Source organism: Typopeltis vanoorti, chromosome 25 (genome assembly GCF_054136105.1).
Source record: "Typopeltis vanoorti isolate ZY-2024b chromosome 25, IOZ_Tvanoo_1.0, whole genome shotgun sequence".
In the NCBI taxonomy this organism is placed as follows: Eukaryota; Metazoa; Arthropoda; class Arachnida; order Uropygi; family Thelyphonidae; genus Typopeltis; species Typopeltis vanoorti.
This window is the reverse complement of record NC_143573.1, coordinates 38,061,986-38,087,219: the sequence shown is the minus strand read 5'-3', so window position 1 is coordinate 38,087,219 and position 25,234 is coordinate 38,061,986.

The following is a 25,234-nucleotide window of genomic DNA, read 5'->3' as shown; positions in this document are numbered from 1 at the left end:
CTCTTTGTTAGCAAAAAAACAGAATTACAGTCCATTCTGTTTTTTGCTAATAAATATTCTTTTGGTATTTTATTTATACAAATAAAAAATCAAATACTTTACTATATATCATCTAACAGAAGAAATGTCTTTTTCTTCTGTTAGGTGATATTTTGGTTTCTTGATCGTTAGTTTGCCCAGAGTTTATGTGCCCTGTGTTCTCTTTAAGTTTAAAATTCTCTAATTAATTTGTTTTTGTTCATGAGATAAGTCTGCCTAGTGTCTGGGTATTGCATGCTTTTAATAATATTATTAATATCCACCTTCCATGGAGTTAGAGACTCATTGTGGAAGGTACACATTATTGCACACAATTCTCATCCAACCATGCCTTAAACTGATTCAGTGTATCTACATTCACAACACACAGTCAGGCAATTCCACTCACCAACCACTCTCCATGCAAAGAACCTGTTCCTCACTTTTCACAACCTCTTTATACAATTTCCAGTGATGTCTTCTTGTTCTACATCCCCTCTTCCATTTTATGAAAAATCTCTTCCATGTCAACCTGATTACAACCCCTGACTAGCTCTCAATCATGTCTCAATCATATCCCCCCCTCCCTTTTCCTCCTATTCACAAGGCTTTGCAATTTACATTCTCTCAATCTGTCCTCATACTCCACATTCCAAAGACCACTGACAACCTTTGTGAATCTTCTCTGGACCCTTTCCAACATATCCTCATCAGCATGAAAACCCAGCGACCAGATCTGTGCACAATAATCCATATGCTGTCATATGTTTCTTAAAATATTTAGCTTTAAGAATTAGCCTTCAGTTATTTAACTGGCCTAATGTATGTTTGATTTTGTATAAGCATTTATTGAAAACCAGACCAGGCTAGTATGTTTTTAGCTCTTTGAATTTAGTTTAAAAACCAAGGAATTTAGAAATTAGTTCATTGGATTTAATTTGTTGATGCAAACTTTCTCAACTGTTAGAAATAGATTTTTGTGTCTATGGCTGATTAAATATATGTATATACAGTTTTTTTTTTTTTTTTTTTTTTTAAATATGTCTTACAGCATTGTCTGTAAGATTTGCAACCCACAAAATCCAAGCCCTTCCTCAAAAGAAAAGCCTTATACTAGGATTAATCCTATCCTCCTCCTCCTCAGTATTTTCTTCAGCATATCAGAATCTCTGCTGTTAGAAATTCCAGAATTACATATTAGTACTCTGAGATGTGATCTTTTTATACAAGGAAATAATTACATCTGTGTTCTACTGTAAAGTTACTACCATTCAGCAAATTCATTTGTAATGAAGAAACTAGATGTGGATAAGTAAACTAGCCACAATCAGCAATTGAGTGAATTAAACAAAACATGGGGAAAAATCTTGGGCAATAAATGGCATTGGTGGGTTGTGTGTAGTAGGAAAGTTAAGTATTAGGGGAGATGATGAGATGTTTGTAGCAGCATGGAATAGAGTGCCCTTCTACAATGAGTCACTGGATTCCTTGGAGCTGTCACATAATAATAATAATAAAATTTAAAAATAGATAGTTTTAGTTCATTGTGATTGCCTTTTGCTTTGCTACTCCTGATTACCTGAGATTTAAAGGTTGCTTTTAGCATATTAAAGGATATTATTGGATATAATGTATTCTTATTGGTTTCTTGCCATTTCCTCATAAATGACTATAATAATGGTAACTTCATGAAGTGTGATAATGATACTGTAATATACTTCAGATCAAAAACCATATTCAAATTAAATCTTACTATGCAGATAATTAAAAAAGATGGAGTGATCAGTTTTATTACTGATCATTGTTAAAGTACCTCATCTATAAGCACTAACAAAGTGAAAAATAAACTTTTGCAAATAATGGCTTATAAATGAAATTTGCCAATAGTTTATGATACAACAGCTATTATAGCTGTTGAAATTAAAAGCAATAAACTGTTATTAAAAAAACAAAAAAAGGGTATTTAAAAGTCATGCTAATATCAGTGCCAAGTTTTTAATCCTAAAATGCATAAAAATATTAATATTATTACCCGAGACCCCATGGAGTCAAAGAGTCGTCTAGGAGGTCCTTTTATGATGCACACAGCTCATTACTGCACTTTAAACACTCAAATTCTTGGCAGACACCACACTCTCAGGCAAGGCATTCCAATCATTCACAACTCTGCATGCAAAAAAACTGCTTCTCACTCCCCTGCTCACACCCTCTTTATACAGTTTCCAGGGATGACCTCTGATTCTCCCCTGATCTCCCACTGTTTTCTGTAGAACTTCTCCAACATTGATCCTATAACAACCCCTTACTAACTTGCAGGTCTCTATCTTATCTTCCCCTCTTCACTAGACTCTATAAATTGCATCTTCTCAATCTTTCCTCACATTCCAGAGGTCAGAAACTGCCTTAGTCAGTCACCTCTGGACAGCCTGGTTGGCCAAGTGGTTAGCATATCCGCTCTCCAGCCAAAAGGCTGCGGATTCAAATCCCGCTGTGGGCATAGATGTTTGTGATACTAGTGGTAGTGGTGGTTGACGGTATATGGCGTTGGTGTAGGTGATGAAGGTAGTTGCAGATGGTGGATTGATGGAGACTGAGAGTTGTAAAGTAGGTGCCCTCCCTCGATGAGTCTTTGGACTCGCTGGAGGTGTTACATAATAATAATAATAATATGACTAGACTAAATAAAGATTTTAGAGGTTGAGAAATCTAAAATCAGTTTTCATGACATATGGAACAGAATAAAATTAAAAACTAATTGGAAAAGAGAGTTTTCTAATTCTACTATCTATTTAAATGCTGTTATTGTCTTATTCAACATTAAAAAAGATGGCAATGCTAAATTTGAGTAGCAAGCATGATGCTTGCTACTTGCATTCTTGATGTTTACTATTGTATACAAACAGTTAAACATTTTGCAGTTTTTAGAGAATTCTATCTTGTAACATTCTCTTAAGTTGCAAGAAACAAATGAGCAGAACCTTCCATTTTAATTTAACTCCTAGTGGGTTGTAAAACAGCCTTTTATTCAAAGTTTTTTTTTCTTGCTGCACATGTTCACAAAATTCCAAGTCAGACTGTGATACTAGTACGTCATAACTTGAAGCTTCATGTTCTATGCACTGCTGCTCTCTGTAAATACAAGTTTCAACATGAATCAGATTATTGCATGTACAAGCATGGTACAAAGCATTTTCAAAGAAACTGGCAAGAAAGAGTGAGATAATGATAAAATTTTAAAAAATAAAATTTTTATACTGAAAAATGTCTGAAAATTTTATCTTTTTTTTTTTAGCCTAGTTGTCACAAAGAGACTGCTCCATTGCCAAAATAGCTTAGCTTTTTTTTTATCCAACTTAGAAAATTTGTATTTTAATTACATATTTCTTTGCATACTTTTGTATAAAATATAGTTTCATCGTTTAAATAAATATTTTTATGTTCTGTATAATACTTTTAACTGCACAAATTTAAAATTCCCATTTCACTTTCTGTTTTTTTTTTTTTTTTTCCCACTGCTTAATAAAATAAAGGCTGAGTTGTACACATTTGCTGTATTGGATAATGCCTTGGTCCTGTTTGATTCTTGATGAATCCATTTGTTGATTATATCGAGATATGTTTATTTAAAAAATGTATTAAAAAATTCTGATACATGTATTTAGGAAAGGTACTAGTGACAGAAGATAGCATTGTGGGGGATGAAATCTTTCATTTCATCCTCCATAGCCAGCCTGGTTGGTTGAGTGGTTAGCGTATCCACTCTCTAGCCAAAAGGCTGCATGTTCGAATCCTGCCATGGGCATGAATGTTTTGTGACTGTCTGTGAAAATACTTTTGGTGTAGGTGATGTGGTTCGCTGTAGTTGGTAGATTGAGTGGTGGAGATGGAAAGTTGTAGAGTAGATGCCCTCCCTTGATGAGTCTTTGGACTCCTTGGAGGTGTCACATAATAATAATAATAATAATAGAGTCAAAAAAAGAGAGAGAGAAAAAAAAACTATTACACTTCACTGAAACAAACCTGATCCATGCCAAAAATATATTTATATGAATACCACAGGAGGTTATAAACCTATCGTACATTAATTGATAATGTAATCTTGATAAAAAGATTAATCTGGAAATTCTTCTCTAGAGAATAAACATGGAATTTTTCAAGCCATTTCAGTAATCAGGATGATAGTTTAGCCAATTTTTTGCTGGACAAAAAAATTTACCTGCCACCTTCAAGGCATTCACAAATATCTGTGCTTATGGTGGCATTCAAATCCACAACCTATTGGTTGGAAAGCAGAGATACTATCCACTCTGCCCTGCTGGTAACAAAAGCTGAATGGAGGGAGGAGTCAATGAAAGAACTGACAAATATAGCAGAAGTAACTGTAAAGAACATCCCTTCTTTAATTTAATTACAGAGAAAAAAATAAATAAAATGGATTCAATAAGATGAAGAAATGAGATTTTTATGTACATCTCATCCCCAAAAATAGCAGTCAACCTATATTACACTACTATTAGCTGTGAGTTGGCTAAGAATCACATATTCTGTAAGTCTTACTCTGTAGACAAACTTTTTCAGGCCCCCCCTAGTAGGTAGGATTGTAGGTGGTCTTACACTATCCTCATCTAAAGATATTCACAAAGCATCCCTGATCACAGCAGGATACAAGCCTACAGTCTATTGGTTGGAGAGCAGATATACTAGCCACTTGGCCAACAAGGATGGAAAAAAGTGCTTTTCAAATAAATAAATCCATCACTTTATATAGCAAGCAGGATTAAGGCATTCTGATAGACAGTTAAAAATATAATATAATAATATGCATATTATGCAGTATGCTATAAACAATAACTAAGTAATCTTTGAAAATTCTAGAAATTGGGCAATGAAAAGAAGATTCATGTCATGAAACTTACAGAATAAGTATTTTGCTCTGATGAAGCTGTTATATACCTATATTGAGCAAAAATGCAAGACTATATGCAGCCATCATAACAGCAAACATTTACAGTGTATCATTATTTACCATTATGTTCAGAATTAATTAGTTTCATCCTAAGCCTAAAATCTGAATAGCATGATAAATTTGAATGGCCAATAAATGAAAGGGTGGTGAAATGGCTGCTAGATATGGTAAGATAGCGGTACTGAAAACTGTAGTGGAAATATTTAGTGAATAGAGTATTTTGTTAATTTAGATGGTAGGCATGAAGTAACATTGAGCTTGACTAATAGAGACAGTCATTCAGTGCGAAATGTATGAAATAATTAAGCAAGCTTGATTATAATAAGTTAATGAATTATCTGAGATATTTCCATGATGTTCAGATGAGCAAATAATGTTCTTTTTTTTTGTCTTACATGATTCAGAGATCATGAGGAATAAAATAAAAATTGCTGTTACATTCAGTTCACATCTCTGCAGTGACAGTGAAAGTTTGGGTGAGGCTTGCTAGAAGAATAACATAGCATGAGTTGATGAGAGGAGTAATTTGAATTTGAGTTACTTTTTTTACTTTAAAAGTGACTTCTATATTGGATAGAGAGGATTTCATACACTGTGAATAGATTGTTATGTATGGAAGAATCTATCCCTCATGAAGAAGATATCCCAGTAAGATTCCTTTTTTTTTTTTTTTCTGTAATTGATCCACTGTTGAGAATCAATTACAGAAAATTACATAGACCTCATCATCAATATGTATATATCGATGATGAGATCTATGATTTGTTTGCAGATGATGCAAAATTTTCTAGACGTATTGGGAAATTCTGCTGTGAATATTCCTTCAGTAGGATTTGAAAAGACTGCTATGGGGACAGCATGTGGATATGAATTCAATGTTCAGGTTTTGTTTTGTTTTTTAATGTGAATCCTACCCATTAAATGCCATAAGTATATTTTATATTACTACTGTGAGCAGGTTAAGGCTTAAATTCTTCAGAAACTCTGCTGTAGAGACCAAACATTTTCAATCCACTTCAGGCCTCCTCTAAGTTTGGTGGGGGTGCACACACCTGCAGTTACTGTATGTGAACTGCACTTTAAGGAAGGGAATCCAGTAATATTATGGATAGGGATTGAGATGGGACACATTTGTAAGAATTGTGAAGACTACTAAGAGAAGCGTTATTATTTAAAGAACAGTACTTCCATAAGAACATGACTGTGCATCTGTTTAAGGTGTTGATTAGGCTTCATCTAGATTACTGTACAAGGATTTAGATTTCTAGATGAAGAAATTCTAGAGGGAAGTAAGGCATATTAGGATTTTGGAATTTTAGTGTGAGGATAGATTCATGGAATGTGAATTGCAGAGTTTTGTCAAACAGGAGGTAGAGAAGAGGAGGTGATATAATTGAAACATAAGTTGGTGAGAGAAAATTATCCAATAGATGATAGATAAATTAGAGGAGCTATTGCACAGAATGGTCAGAGAACATAAAGTCATCTCTGGAACTTAAGTAAGATTGTTATGTATGAGCAAGGAAGTAAGAAGTACACATTTTGTGTGGAGCAGGTGAATGCAAATGAAGTGTAATAGATGGTGGAAAGCTTGGATGGATCTTCCATTATGATTTTTTTTTTCCCTTGCACAAGATGAAGTGGATTTTTTTGTGATCTCGCCCACAAAATGCTCAAACTTTTTAAGCCACTTTAGACCTCAGTAAGCATAAGCATGTGTCTTACACTGGATAGTGAAATTCATCTACCATACAAAATTATTCACAAACATCCATGCCTATAGTGAGATTCAAACCCTTCTAGTTGGAAAGCACACACTCAGCTAATCAGGCTGGTAAAGTGACATGTATTAAGGCTTGGGTACTGGTTTGAACTCATGTTTAATGAAAAGAAAGCAGTACAAAGAAATAATTAAATACAAGTTTAAAAGTCTGTGTGTTATTACAATTTTTTTTTTGTATCACAGAAGATGTCTGTATGACAGAAACAAAATACTGGAATTATTAAACCTGTATTTAATTATTTCCTTGCCTGATTTCTTTCCATTAAACCTAATTATAAGTGACTTTACACATATAATGACATGAACTCCCATTCCAGTCATTATCCAACTTCTAAAATCTTTCATCAGAGACCATTTCACTATTCAACATATTGAATGTTTCATTTGCTATCAAAAATGATATGAATATTTTAGGCCCAGTTGGCCAAGTAGTTAGCTTGTCTGCTCTCCAACCAACAGACTGTAGGTTCAATCCCATCTTGAAAATGGGTGTTGGTGATTGTCTTAATGTGAAACCACCTTATTCGAGACCTGAAGTGGCTTGAAAAAGTTTGATGTTTGGTCACTAGAGTAAGGTTTTCAGATTATATAAAAATAAAAAAAAAAACATAAATATATATTTATGTTTAGGTTTATTATTATTATTATTATTACCACCCCAAGAACTCATGGAGTCAAAGACTCATCTGGGAGGTCCTTTTATGACCTTTATTGGGATGAGAATTACATAAAAAAGCAAATAAAATTGAATTAGCTGGTCTTCTCGGATGGATATAGTAGAGCTTTCTCTTGGGAAAACTTTTTTTTTGACAAAATGAGGTTGTGACTGAAATTTTTAAGTTTTGTTTTCTGACAATGTTTGTTTATCTAGCTATATTCAGGTTAAAATTACTTGGAAATGTTTTTTGAATTGAAGAAAATTTTTCCATACCACAAACAGATTTTGTTTTTATTTTTTTTGGCTTTGTTTATGTTCTAAGATGTGATCTTTAGAACAACTGTTTACAGATAATACACATTATTATTGTTGTTGCTATTATCGTCATCTTTGTTATTCACACAATGCCTATCATTCTTCTACTTCAATTTGTTCACTCACATCCACATGTTGTAATTGTAATGAAAATTTTTTTTACTATAACTACATAATTTCTTTTATGTTTCTATCATTCTGCTTATCAACCAAATATGCAGTCTCTAACATCTCCTTCAATTTATCCTTATAGAGAGAGTACAACACAGAACCATTGGGGACAGTATTGGTCCTCCCTGCTTTTGTACCTTCTCTATCGCTTTCCAAAAGCTCAGATGACCAAATCTATGCACAGTAGTCTCTGTTGTATCAAACCCTCATAAACAGAGACAATAACTTTCTTATTACTACTTATCAAGGTCTTTTATACCATCCATTTTATAGCATCTTTGTGCTGTTTTGTCCGCTTTTGCATATGTACACTAAACTTCAACTCCCTCTCTTCCATTACTCCCAAATCCCTAGCCTCAACAATTAAAACACAGCCTATTTTCTCAGCTCAAATTGCATTACGCTTTGCCATATTAAACTGATGCCTATTATCCTTCCCCCCCCCCATAAATTTATTTAAATGTCTTGCAGGAGCTCTACATCATCTTTCCCAGTATAGCATTATCTTAAAACAACTTGATATTCTCCCTTAAATCATTCCCAGTATCATTAATGTACAAATTAAATAGCAGTATTACAGGTAATGATCCCTGTGACACACCATCTTCCTTTCCTTAATTCTCTTCCACAGTGAGTCTTGTGACTCCATGGATGTCCTGAATAGTAATATACTACTTCTTATCCAAGTTGCCAACTTCATATCCATCCATTTACTATTAACTTACATAACAGATTTCCATGCAGTATGTCTTTGCAAATATGGTGTAGTCATTTCCAGAGCTATGCAAAACTGGCAAATTGTAGCTAAGATTGTTATTCATGTGGGTAGAATCGAGAGTGATTTCTTTTGACTCCAGAATACGTCTTTTAAGTTCATCATAACATTGGTGAATGTTAGAAGTTTGAACCCAGTCTATTTGGTGTTGGCAGCCTTCATCAGAGTTTACAGAGAACAAAACATGGCTGGTGAGGGCACTGGCTTGGATTCTGTTATAAGATATGTCTCTTTTGTGTTCTTCAAGACGGAGAAAGATTGATTGTCCATAGTAAGTTTCTGTAAGGCTCTGCTGTTCAATGCTGGTGTTCTCGCGAGATCACTCGCACGCATGTAAATGTAGCTAGAACTGAAGCGTGGACTCCAATTTGAACTTAACTTTGATAGCGCTGTTGTAAATGTGTAATGTTTCTGTTGGTCTGTTTTGTGTATATATCTTTGTACTTTGATATCTAAAGAAGTTGGCTTACCAACGAAACTAGTTGTGTCTATATATTAAACTTTTATTCTTAATTATCTCAGTGATTATAGTCATTAAAATTACCAAATATGTTCAAAAACCGAGTCGATCTGCTTACAAATATATATATATATATATATATATATATATATATATATATATATATATATATATATATATATATATATATATATATATATATATATATATATTGATTTCATTGTAAGCATGATGTTCAATGTATCGTTTCCATGCTGTCCAATTTTTTTTCCAGCTCAGAGATAGCTGGTCTTTTCTGTTTCTCCTCACAAACACAAAATTGATCTTAAACAACTTTGATAATAGAATTACATGTAACTTAGTAGGCAAGAATAGAAATAATTCATGGAGATTGTGCCATTGCTACTCTCGTGGTAATGTCTCTCTCTCTGAAAGAACAACAATAATCTCTTTATACATAAAAACAGAACTCACATTGTCTGTACTAATGCTTGGGATGATACAGGAAGCACATTACTTCTTGAGCAGTGGCAGATCTATCAAAGATCTGCCACTTCATTAAAATATCATTTTAATGAAGATACAAATAAAATTTGTATCTTTTAATATTTTAATGAAGATACAAACAAAAAAAAAAATGAAGTGCATTATATTAATGAAAGAAAGTATTAAAAAGCCTAATATGTACTTGTCAGTTGCCCACTGCCCTAAATTCTCAATTTTCCACTATCACAATGACCACAGTCTTTTCCTCAAACTTTAGCGTGAAACATGCTTTGGCCTAGAGCTGTAATCGTACTTAATATCTTTTTCCTTTAATGTTACACGATGATCAGCATTCGTTTCAGTAAAATTATGAAGACTACAATTACCCCCCCCCCCCATTGCTAACTTTTATATGGAAGTTTTTGAGCATTGTGCTCTCAATCCCTTTACTTTCAAACCCAAAGGAAACATCTTGCCTATTTCATATTAGACAATCTTCTTAAGGTGCTCTTCTCCCAATAGGTATACATTTGTCCTATAACACAGAAGTGCTGGAGTCCCTGTATTTTGCAATATGAAATTATTTGAGACAAGTTTGCAGCTAGCTATTGCCAGATGTCTTCTTCCTAAAAAAAAAAAAAAAAAAAAAAAAAAAAAAAAAAAAAAAAAAAACCTTACAAATTAACCTATAAGAAGACCAAAGCCACCTTGCAGGTTGACTTTAAGAGCATTTTAATTTTCTGTACAGTAAAGAGTTCACATAACACCATCCCTTTCCATCTTGGCCCTCTCAGGGCGTATGTATATTTCTTATTCCCTCCTCTTATATTGATACCTACAGGAAACCTCAGCTTTCCACTTTATCTGATCAAATATCAATAATTATTATTATTAACATTTAGACTTCCATGGAGTTAAAAGACTCATCATGAGTGGTTGGTCACGTATTTATCTTAAGCAAAGGTGGTTATGAGTGATTGTCTATATACTACCAACACTGGTATTTATCTCTTGTGAAATGTCATGTACAGAAATACAACAGTTGTCCAGAATAAGATTTTCAGCTTTGTTAATGTTCATGTAATTTACTACTGTTCGTGACTATGTGTAGGAGCAACTGCCCATAACTATTTTGGAATACTCAACAGTATATCCCCAAACTATCTTGCAGATCTTTGATGAATACCTGCCAGTTTTTAGCCTCTCACCAGAAAATTGATTACACAGTACTATATATGTATAGCGCTGTGTATGTATGCTGTAAATGCATTTATAGCATACATATGTGATGAATATACTGCATATGAGTATGCAAAAATTCCAAGTCAAATTTGAATCACTTTCATAATGCTGTAGTTGATTTGAAAAAGTAAGGTAAAAGGATATATCTTTCCGGGAAATGAACATTCCTCGGATATGAATTGAAATCTTTCTTTAATCATCCCATTATAGTTTTCTGTCTTATGATTGTGAAATGGTTAGACTAACCATTCCACAATCATAAGACAGAAAACAGAATGGTTAGATTAATTGGATTATGAACATTACACTTGCATTTGTATTGATATATTGAAAAATTCATTTCCCCATGTTCTGCACTAAATCCAATATAGAACAACCTTTTACAAATTATTTATGGAATTTTTAAAATAATTCTGTTTTGTCATTAGAATTATAGAACTTTCATTCTCTTTACAGTATTATTACTACATTTTTTTTCCTGTGGATAATTTCCTGAATATGTATTCATGCAGTTTTTAGAAATCAACTTTACCTTGTTTTCTGCATAATTTAGTTCCAAAGTACAATATATTGTTAGTTTCATCCTTTTCAAATGGGATTTTTCATTTGTGATTTATGATATATTGTATTAAGCTGGTGATTAAATTGGAAAGGATGTTGTTGGATAGTAGATCGATGCACTGAATTGGAGATTGGTTGCCTGATAGATATCAGCAAGTTGTGGGGGCAGGGGGGAGGTATTGTAGAGCACTATCCAAGAAAAAGATAATCACTAGTGGTCTGTTTTGGGACCATTGCTGTTTAACTTGTATGCCAATGATGGTGGTAAATATGCAGGTGTTTGCACATGCTGCAAAGTTGAAAGAACTATGAGGAGTAGAGCAAGAGGACTTGAATAGACTTAGCAGATTGGAAAATTAATGGGGTTGCCAGTTCATTGTTGCAAAGTGTAAGGTTTTAAATTTTGGGAACCATGGATGAAATGCAGCAGACAAGGACTCTGAAGTGTCAGGGACACGATTCTAAAATTGTGAGAACAGCACAGAAGATTATGGCAATGATACAGAGAACACTGACATGTAAAAGTAAGAATATTCTCGTTCCACTGTATAAGACTTTGATCAGGCTACATATGGTGCAAATCTGTGCATAGGTTAGGTTGCCTGGTTTTCAAAAGGATGAAGAGATAGTGTGAAGGGTCCAGAGATGATTGACTTAGGTGGTTGGTGGTTTCTGGAATGTTGGTTATGATTACAGATTGAAGGAATGCAATTTGCAATCTGGTGGAGTAGGGAGGGGATGTAATTGAGACATATAAGCTGGTGAGGGTTATTACCAGATCAGTGTGGATAAGGTTTTTCATAGAATGGAGGGAGAACACAAGAGGATATCCCTGGAAGCTGTATAAGGAAGCATGAGCAGAAGGGAATGAGAAGTAGTATTTTACATGGAGAGTGGTAGGTGGTGAGTGCAGAGAGAGAGAGAGTGAATTCATTTAAGACCCAGTATGATTTGTGTGTGAGGGTGGGACCTTCCATGATGAGTCTTTGGACTCCATTGAGGTCATATGATCATGATAATATTATATCATTGTTACTTTGCATATATGTTAATCTTACATAAATATACAGGAGTCAGGGACTGCTATTGCTTACTTCAAGTAGTGAGCAGGTTTTTAAACTACCCATATATCTCTGTTAGAAAATGAAACATTTAACTATTTTAAAACATTTTGTAGTAAGTAATTTATTACATTTTGATTTTACATTAAGCATGCACAACAGTATAATTAGCTAGGTACTATATTCCACAAGAGAAGTTGATCATTTTTCCACATGGCATATGAGTATAAAAGAACTTTTGTATTTTTGCCTTATACTGGTATTTATTGATTAATCTGTTTAATAGACATGAAAATCCTATAAAAGTAGTATATCAAAAGATGAAATTCAAAAAACTCCTTTATTCTAAATATATATATATATATAAGAATTCTGCCTTTTCATTTCAAACATTTTAACTCCTGCAACACTTTATATCTATTCTATATATATAAAAAGATAAGCCGAAACTTGAAATTTATGTCACGTCTTTTGTCTCTTCATTGTTTTGAAATGTCCAACAAAATGTGTTTGCCTTCATGAGACAAACACATTGTTGTCTTGAGTCATCAGAACTGAAGGAGAACCGGCTTACCAGAGCCTGGGGTTAGGTGCTGGGGGGTGCAGAGAGCCCCCCCCTGTGTGTGTGTGTGTGTGTGTGTGTGTGTGTGTGTGTGTGTGTGTGTGTGTGTGTGTGTGTGTGTGTGTGTGTGTGTGTGTGTGTGTGTGTGTGTGTGTGTGTGTGTAGAGAGTGAAAGTATAATTGGGTGGAGAACTAACAACAGGGTAGGAGATTAATTCCAGGCATAAAAATGATGTTTTGGAGAAAAGGGTAAAGCTAATAATAATGGTAGAAATACTACTTGCTAGATTTCTACTTGTGACAGAGTAATCATTACTAACACCATGTTTCAACACGAAAATGTGCACAAATTCACACAGAGAGAATACATACACAAAACAAGGAATGTCTTACAGGTTTTGTTATTATTGATGTTGATGTCCTAAATTGATCCAAGATCCTTCTCTGTGTACAAAAGATTTTAAAGAGAAAATGATCACCACCTACGTAAACAGACTGAAAATGAGCCACACCGAAAAGGAAAGTGTATATTCACGTTTCAAAAAAAAGAACTACGGTTGAAAAGTCTTGTATGTGAATTTCAAGACTTGAATATACAAGTCTTATTGGCAAAAAATTGAAAAAACACCAAACCTTAGAGTGAGGAACAAAATCTAAAGAAAAAAACAAATTGACTCAGTCAGAAAAGTATACAATGAAGTTGTCTGCAAGGATTAAAAAAATAAGAAATCTGTGATGGATACAGGAAGTTAAAAAACTCCAGTAAAGAAGAAATCATATAAGAAGCATAGTCTGGTAGGGGTCTCTATAGTTTAGTTGGTAATAACAATGCACTTTGGTTGGAAAGGTCTAGGGTTCAAATCCCATTCTAGGGAAAGCCCTAGAATGGGATTTCCATTCTAGGGATCCCATTCAAACCCCATCTGCTCTAATTTAAATGGCAGTTTGGCATGTAGCAATCTGGTAAACGGCTTTGCAAAATCTAAATACACTACTGTATATTTTTCTAAATATTCTTTGACACATCAGCTGCCCTGTTGTAATATATAAATAGATTGCTAAAACACAACCTCTGCTTATCAAACATATGCCAATCATAGTTCTCACTACCCTATCTAACTTTAGTCTAATTCCAGACATGACTGGCCAGTAATTTAGACCTCCAGTCTTGTCGTCCATTGTAAATTGGAACAATTTTACCTCTTTGCTAGGGTCTTGTTAAACAGGCACATTAAGACTGTCATTAACTCCATGGAACATTTCCTTAAAATGTGCTACTGATATGTCATAAAGCTTTAATAATGTTTAGTTTATTTAATTCCATATGTATTTCTTTCTTTCGCTTACTACTCACCTCTTTCAATCAAGTTTTGCATGGTATCACACATGTTAGAGCTTATTGTTCTAGAGGGAAAATACCAAAATGCTCAAAACGTTTTCAGTACTAACCCACGCCTTCTCATGTTGTGCATAGAAAATAATGTGAAATAATAAGAAAATGACAACTAACATTATTTAAAGTTACATTTTTACTTTTCATTTAAAATTGAATAAGAGAAAACCATCCAGACAGAATAAAAGAAGTGAATAGAACTGCTTTAGATTGGTTTAGATTATCAAAAGATCTCCTGAGCAAATTAAACAAATATATATTGCCTTGACTGGTTAACTCATTTTTAATTGAAAAACACGTATAAATATGCCTCCTGTACTACAATGAGAATTGATCCCATATCGTTGTGTCAAAATGCATTCACTGCCTACCAACTACACTAATGCTGTAGAACCATTAACCAACTTAAGATTATATATTTTTCTTGCATTTATTAGATATTAAAAAGAAATTTCTTACATCTAAAAATAAGTCAAATTTTTTTGTATATTTAGATTTATATATTAATTTAGCTAAATGGTATATCTCTAGTCATATTCTGATATGCCTTCAAAAAATAATAAAATAAAATAAAAATAAGTGAACCAAAAAAAAGTATGTGAAATTAGTGTTAAAACTTTATGGGTTGAAATTAGTGAGAAATTTATGCTTGGTATTTTGAATTTCATTAGGTGAAAATAGTTTGATATTTAGAAAAATTCTACTAGCATTCATATTTGTCATTGCTGTGAAAAAAACAAATCATTGTTTATTATAGATAATTATAAGTATCTGTTCAACATTTTGCACTGGACACATTCTTAAGATGTCCCTTGACCTCATCCGACACTCCATTTCATCTCACAGATGTTCAATAGAAGTGAAATCAGGGCTCTCTGGAGACCAGTCATGTGTGGTGACATTCATGTCCACAAACCATACAGTTACAACAGCAGCTTAATGACACAGTGTATTGTCTTGCTGAAGGATACAGTGCTCAGTTCCATAGAAATGCCACAAAGTAGGAAGCAATGCGTTGTCCAGAATGTTCAGATACCTCTTGGAGTTCAGTGTTCATGACACTACAAACAGAAGTCTGAGGCAAAACTAGGAAAAACAGGACCATACCATCACACCGCAACCTCCAAATTTCATAGTTGGGGTTACGCACTTTAGCATGAGATGCTCACCAAGCACCCATCCGTCTGCTCGGTAGAGGGTGTTGTGTGATTTGTCACTCCATGACACAGCTTTCCAAGCTTCCACATTCCACTGTACATGCTCTTTGCACAACAGAAGATGATGCTGCACGTTGGTTCAGGTAATGTGGGTCATGCAGATTCATGTTCCAGTCGATGTCTGGAACTCCACATTCAACAAGTTGGCTGACAAAAGGCGATTTTTACATATTATCCTTCATAGCACCATACAAGCACGATTGGTGTGTGTAGTAGGTTGTCCACTGCAGGTAGCACTTGCAGTTTTAACCTGCATTCCATCTCAGTATCGTATCATTTATTGTTGACAACGACTGACCCAATTTGTCAACAATTTGTTGAACAGATAAGCCTGCAACATGGCATCCTATCCCAATGCCTCTTTTAAACTCCTTCAGTTTCTTTCTCACAGCCACTTCTTCACAGATACAGTTGCACTGACTTGTTAGCATTATATTCCTCCAATTTATACCGGCTACAAACACGACTCATTACATTGCATGCACCTTGCTCATGGGGTGTCTGTTGACCTCTTTCCAAGAAGTGTGTATATATATATATATATATATATATATATATATATATATATATATATATATATATATGTGTGTGTGTGTGTGTGTAAGCTATTGTGATATTAAAAATGCCTAGCAAATAACCAATAATTATAAAATCTGTTAACAGAAAACCTTAATAACTAATTTATTATTTTTATAACAGAGATATAACAAACTTGTTATGCTGTATTTGCATGTCGTTATTCAGGCATTTCTATGGTGTTCTAGATTAGGAAGAAACCACCTGTAATTTACATAATGTTTGCCTTATCCATTCTTAAATTGATTCACTATTCATGCTCTCCTATTCTTTCCCCACTCTGCAAATCCATTCCGTCACTCACCATGAAAAAAATCTAGTCCCTAACCTGTGTTGATGATACACTTGCACAGTAACAAGAATAATCCTATTTCTGTATCTGTCATATAAAATTAATTTATGTGACTCTGTCATATTTCCCCTTTTTAATCCATTTGCAAAATTCTACCAATCTTAATCTACTCTAATGGTCATCCATCCCACAGTCCTATCATCTTGATTGGCTACATTTGCACCACCATCACCTCACCTGCCTTTTCTCTGAAATCTTTACAACCACATCTGAACACATTAGTCTCTAGATGTGGTCATATATTATGGCCTTATAAAGAGGAGCAATAACTTCTTTATCCCTATATGTCAGTGTCCTTCTTAACATTGCAACTGTTACCACTTTTACAATTTTTCTCTTGCTCTACAGCAGGGGTTGTTTTCTGAATTACAACTGAAGCAACTAAGCCAGTGTATTATTCTTCAAATTTTGTCTCTAGCCAGTTTGCTTGTTTTGTAAGCAGAAAAACTCTGCCATCTCTTACAGGTAACCTTTAACCCATCCACAGTACAACTTTTAGAAATTCATGTAAAAAAAAAAAAACTTACATTACACCAGCAAACACATTTGAACCCCCTCCCTTATATATATATATATATATATATATATATATATATATATATATATATATCATATTACATATATGATACATATGCAATATAGATATATAAAAATAAAATAAAAAAATTTCTACTCTCCAAAATATTATTCTCTAAACTCACACTTACAAATAAATGGCTGAAAACATAGTTCATTATCACTGCACAAAAGCTGTGTAAATAGCATGAGTATTTCTTATTATGCATAAATGTTTCCTAAGAGAAAACCCTTAAAATAACAAAGATGTAAGATGGAACTCTTAATGGCACAGGTTCGTATTCATATATCTCTGAAATTAAATCTGCTGTACTTATATCTAAGTTATATTTAGATAACACTGAAGTAAGCAATCTGTGCAGAACTAAATCAAATCTCAATCTTGCTTCAGAATATTAAGTAATTAATATTCTGCAAAAGAATTTGGAGAGTGATATTCTCCAGAAACTTGATTATGGATTTTGGATGAAAGAAGCTGCTTTAATTTATGCGTCTTTTTGTTTCTTCTAAGGGGATATATTGTGAACTTTGTATTGTGCCCTTATAAATTATTATAAAATTTCATACTAATCCTGTCAAATTCTTCACATTAATTAAATCTATCTTGCTTAAAACACATTTTATTTATTCTATAAAGTAATACAATACAGTTGTGATTCCAACATGTAATTTGTGCACTGAAAAGCATATAACAGGAATTGCATGTTAACATAAACACAACTTTTTTTAATTAAAGAATAAATAAATTAGAAAAAAAAATATTGCTTTAAAAGTAGAAATAAAAGTTTATATGAGTTTAAGTATATAAACTCATATATGAGTTCATATACATAAACTCATGTATTTTATACATGTTATTTCAGAAGAATTCTTATTGTATAATTGCCAGTCAGTCAAAAAATTTTATATTATTCTGGGATCCATTTCTATACATTAAACATTTTTATATAAAAAAAGAAAATGCATAATCTATATTTCTCATGCCATCTTTTTTAATATATACATGAAAATTTTGTTTCACATCTGTATCTTTTTGAGAAACATGCATGTCAATCATACTAAAAATATAAATATGAGTAACACATGAAAAAAAAAAAAAGAAGATTTATTGGCTCTTATGCTAGTCCACTTGTTACAAACGGCAACTTGAGAGAGTGCTAAGGAACAGCTAAAGAACACTGAAATGGTGAGACTCTAATGGTAAACACCAAATGCATCCCTTTCTCGATGTTATTTTACTATTCCCTAGCTCTCCCTCTCTGTCTTGCTTTGCACAAAACTGTTATTCATATTTTCAGCATGCTTTATATTGATATAAATATTTTTAAAAAAGTGAGAGATATTATTAAAGAAAAAAAACTGTCTGGAATAATGGGCTTACTTATATATAAAATACTTACTTCATTAACTGAACTCATATTTCTTCACATCAGTATACCGTATATCCAATTGATGCTAACTAATATTACTGTATTTATTATGCCACAACTCTGAATTGCATAACATGTTTTTTTTTAAAAAAATATCCCATTTTTCATTTCCTTTCCTCCCCCTCTAAAAAAAATTGTTAAACTGTCATTATCATAGTCAGACAGTATTATGAAATCACACATATTAGTGATGTTCAGAATTATATAGTAAATGGTCCCAGCTGTTCATGAGCTTTTTTTTTTTTTTTATGTTGTTGTTATGAAATATTGAGCATGATCATGTTTTGTGAAAATCATCTTAGAAATTATGTAGTATGCATTTGTTTTGGTGAAATTTATCTATAAACCACTGAATACATTGATACTGGCTGTGAATGTTCAGAGTTATATATATATTTTTTCCTTTGAAAACAGACCATTAACACTGACATCTCATATAATAGTATGAAGGATAGCTACTTATTGTTTCAATAATGTGCAGCAGTGGCATAACTGCCTTGCAAACAGTAAAAACACTGAGAAAACTAAAGGGAGATAGATCTGAAGGGGGGGGGGGGGGGGGGCTCACAGACAGGTTTTTCTTGGATGAGAGTGATTATAGTTATGCCACTGATATGCAGTCTTAGTGTCAATTATTTTTATAAATAATGCATTTGCTGCATGATAACCAAATGAATTTTCTCACTTTTGGTTATAATTGTAAAAATTACTGTAGATATTTTCCTCTTAGAATTATCATGAATGTGACTTTAAACTGAGAAGTTGGGTTTCCTTTAATTTATGCAAATAAGATTTTAAATTATGTATTTTTTTTTTAATGTTCAGAAATGTGTTATTTAGCAAAAAAAACAAACAAAAATGGTTTAATTCTGGATAGATATTTTCAAATTCTTTTTTCGTACTAATAGTGAAATATTGGATGATGTTACTCAAAATTGTTCTTCATTGTTTTACTGTGGCAGCAAAAAAAAAAAAATATATATATATATATATATATATATATATAATTAGGACTTTGTACTCTAACTTGTGGAATAATAATAAGAAAACTAGACCTATATTAAGTGCTTTAGTATACCAGAGTCACAGTGAGTGGTCCAAGCAGAAGTTGATGACAAACTAGTATTCCTAAAAACATCGTAAAAAGTATCCCATCTTCTCATTAATAAAAACTTTTTACTTTTTTTTTTTACCCTTGTGAACGACAGTGTTGAGGCCTCTCATTCCTTGGAATGCTCTTTTTTACATCATTTTGTGTCCTCTGACTGTTATATATGCACAGCCATCAAGCATATCATCAATACTACTGCTGCTGCCTTTTAACTGACCTGGTGTATTGTATATCCCCATCTTACGTGATCATCATCATCACCACCATCCAAGTGTGACAGTCTCTTCAGTCAAATGTAGCGGAATGCTTGCATATGATGTGTGTGTGTGTATACGTGCGTGCGAAACTGTAAAGTTTGGTTTAGTTGACAGCTGCTGTCTGATAGTCAACCAGTTGCAATCACTGTCACAATCATCATCATTTTTATTGTACATACGGAACTGGAATTGATATGGTCTTGTTGCCATTGTTGTTATTATGGCAGTGTATTATAGGAAGAAATAGAAAAAAATACAGAAATTCATTTATGAGTTTTCTCTTTGTGTGTCATTTTTATGCATTTAAAAAGCAGTGATATGAAATGTAATACAAGTATTATTAGCCATACTTTTATGTGGTAAGTTCTTGTTTCCATGAACTGATGAAAAACATTACAGCAGCAACTACAGCCAACAAGCCTTGGAAGTAATTTCTATCCTATAGACCAGGTAAGACTGTAATGTAAAATACTTTCCATACAATATTTATCTTTCATTAAGAACAAAAATCCCTTCCTCAGAGTTGGCTCAAGGCAGCAGTACATGGAGTGTTATCATGACTCAACAAAAGTTTTCTTTCAATATTTGAGGGGGGGGGGGATATATAAATATATATTCGATTTATTATCATTTAGAGTTGATAAACTACCTAGAGCCAACCCTCTTTATCACTGTATATATGTTTTATTGATATCATTATTATTATTTATTTATTTTTAAAGCTTCTTTACATATGGGGATTAGAAATTAGTGCTGCTTGGACACTGATCAAGGAATATGTAACAACACCAAAGTTAAGATATTCAAATTATGTAGGAGGCTAAAAAGGGTCACTATAAAATGGATGAATGGTGAGATTAAGCAGACATTCTGGCATCTGATAGTAAGAAAGACAATATATGAGAAGTATAAAGAACAGGCTGGAAGGTATTTTGGGATTGAAAGTGAAACCATACAAAACTTGAGTGAGGATAGAATGGAAGAAAGGGCTAGTAGTAAGTTAGCAAGAGGTATAGTGAGAAAGGTAAACTGCCTAGAACAATCCCTAAACATAGCATAATGCCATGTTTAGGGATGGTTCTGGGCAGTTTATAATACCCTTAACTTGCTTGTTTAACAAGAGCCTTGCAAAAGAGAAAGCCCTTAAAAAAGCAGGAGATTAAAATTGTTCCACTGCACAAGCAGGGTGTCAAAATTGCTGTATCACATTACAGGCTGGTCTGTATATTTGATGTGGATGATCGAGAGGTTGGTTAGAGCAAAATTTATTATTATTATTGCACCCTCCATGGAATCTGCAGACTCATCGTGGGAGTCATTCAACTGACAACATATTTATCATATCAAATCATAAAATCCTTAACACTTAATATGTTGCATTAACAACACATTCTGGTAATGCATTCCATTCACTGACAATTCTCCATGTAAAAAAAAAAAACTACTCTTCACCACACTCTTTCATAACGTCCAAGGACGAGCCCTGGTTTTTCCCCCTCTTGCTTTCTACTCTTTTTATAACCTTATCTGGATTAATCCAGTAAAATCCTCTCACCAACTTAAATGTTTCTATCATATCACCTCTTTTCCTCCTATCCACCAAACTCTGCAATCCACATTTTTTCAACCGCTCTCTCTTTCCATAGTTAGCAATTCCAAGTCCCGATATTGTCTTAGTCACTTGCCTCTGGACTCTGTCCAATGTCTCCACATCACACTGAAAACCGGGTGACCAGATATGAGCACAATAGTCCAAGTGTAGGCTAACCATTGCTTTATACAGTGGCACAACCACTTCCTTATCCCTACATGTTAGAGTACTTCTTATCATAGCAGCACTATGATGTGTAGCCGTTGCAACACTAGCAATATGCCTTCTAAACTTCACTCTACTGTCAACCATCACCCCCAAATCTCTAATCTCATCCACTTCCTGCAGTATGGTACCATCAATATACACTCATGAGCAGTTGAATTAGAGATACCTGCCGTGTTGGCGAAGTGGTGCTGTGGTCGCCCCGGCGAATAGATTAGTGCCACGGGGATGTCGTCAGACCTTGTACTGACCATCTAAGTAATAGTCGAGCACAGAATGGGGAAGACTCAAAATCTCAGCGAATTCGATTGCGGCCAGATAGTCGGAGCCAGACATATGGTGCACTCCATCTCCAAAGTTGTGCAGGCACTGGGCTTTTTATGGACCACTGTGTCAAGAGTATACTGTGAGTACATGGAATTGGGTAAAACCACAGCCACCAGGGGAAACTGCCATGGTATACAACATGTCGATGACAGGGGATGCCGTTGGCTAGCTCGGATGGTCACAGCAGATAGACGGACCACAGTGCTGCAGATCACTTGCCAATTCAATGCTGGACAACAACAATGTGTGAGCAGCCACACCATCCAGAACCATCTCCTCGCTATGGGGTACAGAAGCCACAGCCCGACTAGGGTACCTCTGCTCACTGCATGTCACAAGGCACAATGATTAGCATGGGCACAGGAACACTGCCATTGGACCCTCGACACATGGAAAAAGTCATCTGGAGCTCTTCCTGGCCATAGGTTATTGGCATTGGTGAAACATGGCTGACAGAAGATGATATGGTTAGCGGGATAGAATGTGAAGGGTATAGTGTGTTCAGGAGGAACAGAGAGAATAAAATGGGGAAAGGAGTGTTATTGATGTTAGCTGATGAACTGTAGCCAAGGAGAATAGAAGTTAAATTGCAGGATAATGAAATGAGCTTATTTGAGGCTATTTGGTGTGAGATTGAGACTGGCAGAACAAAATATACAGTTGGGTTCTGCTATAGACCAGGTGATGGAATAGATGGTGGAGATAGTATGCATAAACAAATTGATGCAATGAGTGGAAGGAGGGTAATTATTATGGGGAATTTCAACTATGGTAACATTGATTGGAAGGAGAAGAGGACACATGTGAGGAAGGAACTGGATTTTATGCAGTTATTAAGGGATAGCTATCTTAGACAGCATGTAATGGAAAATACAAGGAGTTCGAGAATACTTGACCATGTTGCCACCAATTGGTGAGAGTGATCATAACGTCTTGACCTGGGAGGTGGTTAAATGTATGGAATTTTCAATTAAGACAGGGTACATGTGGAATTACCATGCTCATAAGTATGAAAAGCTTAGGAGATTGCTTGGTTCAGTGCCTTGGCATGTAAAACTGCAAGGGCTGGATGTTGATAGTGCATGGGAAGTGGTCAAGGAGTGTTTGCAGGAGGTTGACTGACTCTATACCTAGAGTCCGAATGTAAAGTTAAATGGATGAATAACACCATTAAGCTTGAGCTGCAAAAAAAGAAACAACTGTGGAGGGAATTTAAGGAGAAAGTGACCTGCAGGCTCACAAACGGTATAAAGCGCAGGCCAGAAGGGTGACGAGTGTGGTGAGACCAGGGATTTGGGAGTGTTGGTGGATAGGTAGTTGAAGTTTGGGGGGAACATTGCAAAAGGGGATTATCAAAGGAAATTAGCCATGCAAGCTAAAGAGAATCCCAAAAGGTTTTTTTGGTATGCTGCAAGAAAGAGAAAAGCTGTACACGGCAGAATGATTTTAAGGAATGCCAATGGTAGGGAGGTCACTGAATCAGTTGATATAGTGGAATTACTGAGCACTTTGCAAGAGTATATCATCCAGGTGGTGACATTGAAGGAATGAAGGAACCATTAGTTTATACGGGAATTGTGGTGAATGAAGTGGAGGTGAATAGTTTATTATAAAACCTTAATGTGAATACATATGTGGGATTGGATGGTATACCTGCACTGGTCTTACGTGAAGCGGCTAAAGAATTGTCAGTGCCCTTGACCATATTGTTCAATCTCAGTCTTGGGTCTGGGTTAGTCCCAAAGGGATGGATCCTGCATAAAGGAGGATCCAAGACAGCTGTTGCAAATTACCAACCGATCAGCATATCAGGAGTCGTTGTCAAGGTCTTGGAGAAAGTAGTCAAGAGTAAAATACAGGAATGGATTGATAAAAATGAGATACCGTATTGGGGACAGAATGGTTTTGTGAAGGGTTGATCATGCCTCAGTAACTTGCTCAAGTTTTATAACATAGTGACGGCTGAATTGGATAGGGGTAATGGTTTACAGTGATACTGCTGGACCTGGCTAAGGCCTCTGACAGGATACCACATGGAATTCTAATCCGTAAACTGCAATATAGTCCAAAAGACGGCCTGTGACTAGTGCTATGCCGCAAGGTTCTGTTCTTGGACCACTACTATTTAATTTGTTCATTAACGATATAGGAAAGGATCTGAGAGGAACAGTTCATTTGTTTGCTGATGATGCAAAGTTGGGTAGGGCAATAGTGAATGCAGATGATGTCAGAATTTTGCAGGATGATTTGGATAGATTGGAGGACTGGGCTAAGGAGAATGGATGTCAATTTAACGTGGCAAAATGTAAGGTTATGCATTTTGGGGTGAAAAGATGAGCAGCAATATACCACATTGGTGGAATGGTACTCCCGGAGATTTATGAGGCCAGGGACTTGGGAGTGTTGGTGGATAGGGAGTTGAAGTTTAGTGGGCACATTGCAAAAGCAGCTAAATCAGCTCATCAAATCACTTGGCTGCTAAAAAATACATTGACAAGCAAGTTATTCCTCTGTATCGAGCCTTGATAAGAATCCCAACTCGACTACTGTACCCAGATTTGGTCGTCTGGGTTTCTTCTAGATGGGGAGGAGGAGGTAGAGAGGATCCAGAGGCAAGTCACCAAGATGATAGCAGGTCTATGGAATGAACCTTATGAGAACAGATTGAAGATTTGTAGGTTGCAGAAATTGGTTGATAGGCAGAAAAGGGAGGATATGATTGAGACATTCAAATTACTAAAGGGTTTTTATAGAATTAATTCAGAGGATATTTTTTGAGAACAGGGCTGGTGGTGGGAGGACTAGGGGCCATCCATGGAAGCTGGGCAAGAGTGTGGTTAGCAAGTGTGTTAGAGCTAGGTTTTTTACTTTTAGAGTGGTGAATGAGTGGAATAAGTTGCCAGAGTCTGTTGTGGGTGCTATGATTGTGAATGTTGAATAGTTGATGAACATGATGTTCAAGGCCTCCCTCGATGAGTCTAGGGACTCCTTGGAGTTGCCTATAATAATAATAATAATAATAATTCTCTGTCTCCACCACTCAATCCACCAACTACAACTAACCACATCTAGACTAATGCCATCCACCGCCAACCACCACCACTAGTCTTTTCACAGACAA